Here is a 5,483-nt window from a genome sequence, read left to right on the forward strand (position 1 = left end):
ATAATAGAAAGGAGCCAAACTCAAGATATGAAAGAAGTTAATACCCAATAAAACAGAAATAAAAGAGCAGAATAGGCATTTATAATAGATATCCTCAGAAAGAGGCAAGATTCATTTAAAAATAGAGTAAGAATCATGGAAATTATAGACAATTATTGAAAAGAAAAACTCATTGGATGAGTTGGGTTGCAAATAGCACCACTAATGAGAAAATTAATGATAGAGAAGACCAAGGAGAATTTTCCCAAACTCACCAGGGGAGGCCAAAGAGACAGAAAACATACTAAAATGCTAAAAGACATGGAAGACAGATCCATATCTGAATTCCCAGAGGATGGAGAGTTTAAAAAGAAATGGACTCTAAAATAATAAAATACAAGAAGGATTATTTAGCAAAGAAAAGTAGTAAAATTTAGTGCTAAGTACCAAAAAGTATTGATGACAAAAATCTTAATAAAAATCTCGAGCTAAAAACTGCCAATGATAAGAAGGGAGAAGGGAGTTGGCTGAAGGTGGGTTAGGGAGGGAGAGAGTGCACTAAAACCATGTAAGATAGTTGTCTAATTGAAAGGAAGCTATAGATGCCAATTAACTCCTGATGTTGTTAGAAAAATATTTGTAAGTATATATATTATAAAATTAAGAGTAATTATGAGAAAATACAAATGAAAGGGATAAATTTCAGTCATTTATGGGGAAGGGATTGAGCTCAGAATAAAGAAATCCCAATCAATCTAGCTGTGTCCTGAAGAAACAATACAATGAGTAATTAGGATGTTTCTGAGATTGTAGAAATGGTCTATCATTAACAAGTCTATAACAATAATTCAACTGAGTAAGTCAAACAAGAAAAATAGATGAGCATCTCTATAAAGGTGAAAAATTCACTTGATAAAATTCAGTCCTCATCTTTGATTAAATGCAATTTTAGGTATTTAAAAAATACTTTGAAAACTTGATAAAGAATACCTCAAATATCTAACTTTAATCAATATTCCACCCCAAGGCATTCCTGTTAAAGTCAACATCAAGAATGCAGACATTAGGGAGGATGGTTCCAAGATGGCCAAATAGGAACAGCTCCAGTCTATAGCTCTCAGCATGAGTGATGCAGAAGACGGGTGATTTCTGCATTTCCAACTGAGGTACCCGGTTCTTCTCACTGGGGCTTGTCGGACAGTGGGGGCAGGACAGTGGGTGCAGCCCAATGAGTGTGAGCTGAAAGAGGGTGAGGCATCGCCTCACCCGGGAAGCGCAAGGAGTCGGGGAATTCCCTTTCCTAGCCAAGGGAAGGGGTGACAGATGGCACCTGGAAAATCAGGTCACTCCCACCCTAATACCGAGCTTTTCCAAAGGTCTTAGCAAACGGCACACCAGGAGATTATATCCTGCACCTGGCTCAGAGGGTCCCACACCCATGGAGCTTCGCTCATTGCTAGCACAGCAGTCTGAGTTTGAACTGCAAGGTGGCAGCGAGGCTGGGGGAGGGTCGCCAGCCATTGCTGAGGCTTGAGTAGGTAAACAAAGCAGCCAGGAAGCTCAAACTGGGTGGAGCCCACCGCAGCTCAAGGAGGCCTGCCTGCCTGCCTCTGTCCCACCTCTGGGGGCAGGGCATAGCCGAACAAAAGGCAGCAGAAACCTTTGCAGACTTAAATGTCCGTGTCTGACAGCTTTGAAGAGAGTAGTGGTTCTCCCAGCACAGAGTTTGAGATCTGAGAACGGACAGACTGCCTCCTCAAGTGGGTCCCTGACCCCCGAGTAGCCTAACTGGGAGGCACCCCCCAGTAGGGGCAGACTGACACCTCACACGGCCGGGTACCCCTCTGAGACAAAGCTTCCAGAGGAACAATCAGGCAGCAACATTTGCTGTTCATCAATATTCGCTGTTCTGCAGCCTCCGCTGCTGATACCCAGGCAAACAGCGACTGGAGTGTACCTCCAGGAAACTCCAACAGACCTGCAGCTGAGGGTCCTGACTGTTAGAAGGAAAACTAACAAAAAGAAAGGACATCCACACCAAAACCCCATCTGTACGTCACCATCATCAAAGACCAAAGGTGGATAAAACCACAAAGATGGGGAAAAAACAGAGCAGAAAAGCTGAAAATTCTAAAATTCAGAGCACCTCTCCTCCTCCAAAGGAACGCAGCTCCTCGCCAGCAATGGAACAAAGCTGGACAGAGAATGACTTTGAAGAGTTGAGAGAAGAAGGCTTCAGACCATCAAACTTCTCCGAGCTTAAGGAGGAAGTTTGAACCCATTGCAAAGAAGCTAAAAACCTTGAAAAAAGATTAGACGAATGGCTAGCTAGAATAACCAGTGTAGAGAAGTCCTTATAGGACCTGATGGAGCTGAAAACCATGGCATGAGAACTATGTGATGAATGCACAAGCTTCAGTAGCCGATTCGATCAACTGGAAGAAAGGGTATCAGTGATCAAAGATCAAATGAATGAAATGAAGCAAGAAGAGAAGTTTAGAGGAAAGAGAGTAAAAAGAAACAAACAAATCCTCCAAGAAATATGGGACTATGTGAAAAGGCCAAATCTATGTCTGATTGGTGTACCTGAACTTGATGGGGAGAATGGAACCATGTTGGAAAACATTCTGCAGGATATGATCCAGGAGAACTTCACCAACCTAGCAAGGCAGGCCAACATTCAAATTCAGGAAATACAGAGAATGCCACAAAGTTACTCCTCGAGAAGAGCAACTCCAAGACACATAATTGTCAGATTCACCAAAGTTGAAATGAAGGAAAAAGTGTTAAGGGCAGCCAGAGATAAAGGTCAGGTTACCCACAAAGGGAAGCCCATGAGACTAACAGCTGATCTCTCAGCAGAAACTCTACAAGCCAGAAGAGAGTAGGGGCCAATATTCAACATTCTTAAAGAAAAGAATTTTCAAATCAGAATTTCATATCCAGCCAAACTAAGCTTCATAAGTGAAGGAGAAATAAAATACCTTACAGACAAGCAAATGCTGAGAGATTTTGTCACCACCAGGCCTGCCCTACAAGAGCTCCTGAAGGAAGCACTAAACATGGAAAGGAAAAACCAGTACCAGCCACTGCAAAAACATGCCAAAATGTAAAGACCATCAATGCTAGGAAGAAACTGCATCAACTAACAAGCAAAATAACCAGCTAACATCATAATGACAGATCAAATTCACACATAATAATATTAACCTTAAATGTAAATGGGCTAAATGCTCCAATTAAAAGACACAGACTGGCAAATTGGATAAAGAGTCAAGACCCATCAGTGTGCTGTATTCAGGAGACCCATCTCACGTGCAGAGACACACATAGGCTCAAAATAAAGGGATGGAGGAAGATCTACCAAGCAAATGGAAAACAAAAAAAGGCAGAGGTTGCAGTCCTAGTCTCTGATAAAACAGACTATAAACCAACAAAAATCAAAACAGACAAAGAAGGCCATTACATAATGGTAAAGGGATCAATTCAACAAGAAGAGCTAACTATCCTAAATATATACGCACCCAATACAGGAAAACCCAGATTCATAAAGCAAGTCCTTAGAGATCTACAAAGAGACTTAGACTCCCACACAATAATAATGGGAGACTTTAACACCCCACTGTCAATATTAGACAGATCAACGAGACAGAAAGTTAACAAGGATATCCAGGAATTAAACTCAGCTCTGCACCAAGCAGACCTAATAGACATCTACAGAACTCTCCACCCCAAATCAACAGAATATACATTTTTCTCAGCACCACACTGCACTTATTCCAAAATTGACCACATAGTTAGAAGTAAAGCACTCCTCAGCAAATGTAAAAGAACAGAAATTATAACAAACTGTCTCTCAGACCACAGTGCAATCAAACTAGAACTCAGGATTAAGAAACTCTCTCTAAACCACTCAACTACATGGAAACTGAACAACCTGCTCCTGAATGACTACTGGCTTCATAACAAAATGAAGGCAGAAATAAAGATGTTCTTTGAAACCAGCGAGAACAAAGACACAACATACCAGATCTCTGGGACACATTTAAAGCAGTGTGTAGAGGGAAATTTATAGTACTAAATGCCCACAGGAGAAAGCAGGAAAGATCTAAAATTGACACCCTAACATCACAATTAAAAGAACTAGAGAAGCAAGAGCAAACATATTGTAAAGCTAGCAGAAGGCAAGAAATAACTAAGATCAGAGCAGAACTGAAGGAGATAGAGACACAAAAAACCCTTCAAAAAATCAATGAATCCAGGAGCTGGGTTTTTGAAAAGATCAATGAAATCGACAGACCTCTAGCAAGACTAATAAAGAAGAAAAGAGAGAAATATCAAATCGACGCAATAAAAAAATGATAAAGGGGATATCACCACCAATCCCACAGAAATACAAACTACCGTCAAAGAATACTATAAACACCTCTATGAAAATAAACTAGAAAATCTAGAAGAAATGGATAAATTCCTGGACACATACATTCTCGCAAGACTAAACCAGGAAGAAGTTGAATCCCTGAATAGACCAATAACAGGCTCTGAAATTGAGGCAATAATTAATAGCCTACCAACCAAAAAAAGTACAGGACCAGATGGATTCACAGTCGAATTCTACCAGAGGTACAACAAAGAGCTGGTACCATTCCTTCTGAAACTATTCCAATCAATAGAAAAAGAGAGAATCCTCCCTAACTCATTTTATGAGGCCAGCATCATCCTGATACCAAAGCCTGGCAGAGACACAACAAAAAAAGACAATTTTAGACCAATATCCCTGATGAACATTGATACAAAAATCCTCGATAAAATACTGGCAAACTGAATCCAGCAGCACATCAAAAAGCCTATCCACCATGATCAAGTGGGCTTCATCCCTGGGATGCAAGGCTGGTTCAACATATGCAAATCAATAAACGTAATTCAGCATATAAACAGAACCAAAGACAAAAACCACATGATTATCTCAACAGATGCAGAAAAGGCCTTTGACAAAATTCAACAATGCTTCATGCTAAAAACTCTCAATAAATTAGGTATTGATGGGATGTATCTCAAAATAATAAGAGCTGTTTATGACAAACTCACAGCCAATAGCATACTGAATGGGCAAAAACGGGAAGCATTCCCATTGAAAACTGGCACAAGACAGAGATGCCCTCTCTCACCACTCCTATTCAACATAGTGTTGGAAGTTCTGGCCAGGGCAATCAGGCAGGAGAAAGAAATAAAGGGTATTCAATTAGGAAAAGAGGAAGTCAAATTGTCCCTGTTTGCAGATGACATGATAGTACATTTAGAAAACCCCATTGTCTCAGCCCAAAATCTCCTTAAGCTGATAAGCAACTTCAGCAAAGTCTCAGGATACAAAATCAATGTGCAAAAATCACAAGCATTCTTATACACCAATAACAGACAAACAGAGAGCCAAACCATGAGTGGACTCCCATTCACAATTGCTTCAAAGAGAATAAAATACCTAGGAATCCAACTTACAATGGATG

Source organism: Pongo abelii, chromosome 3 (assembly GCF_028885655.2).
Source record: "Pongo abelii isolate AG06213 chromosome 3, NHGRI_mPonAbe1-v2.0_pri, whole genome shotgun sequence".
In the NCBI taxonomy this organism is placed as follows: domain Eukaryota; kingdom Metazoa; phylum Chordata; class Mammalia; order Primates; family Hominidae; genus Pongo; species Pongo abelii.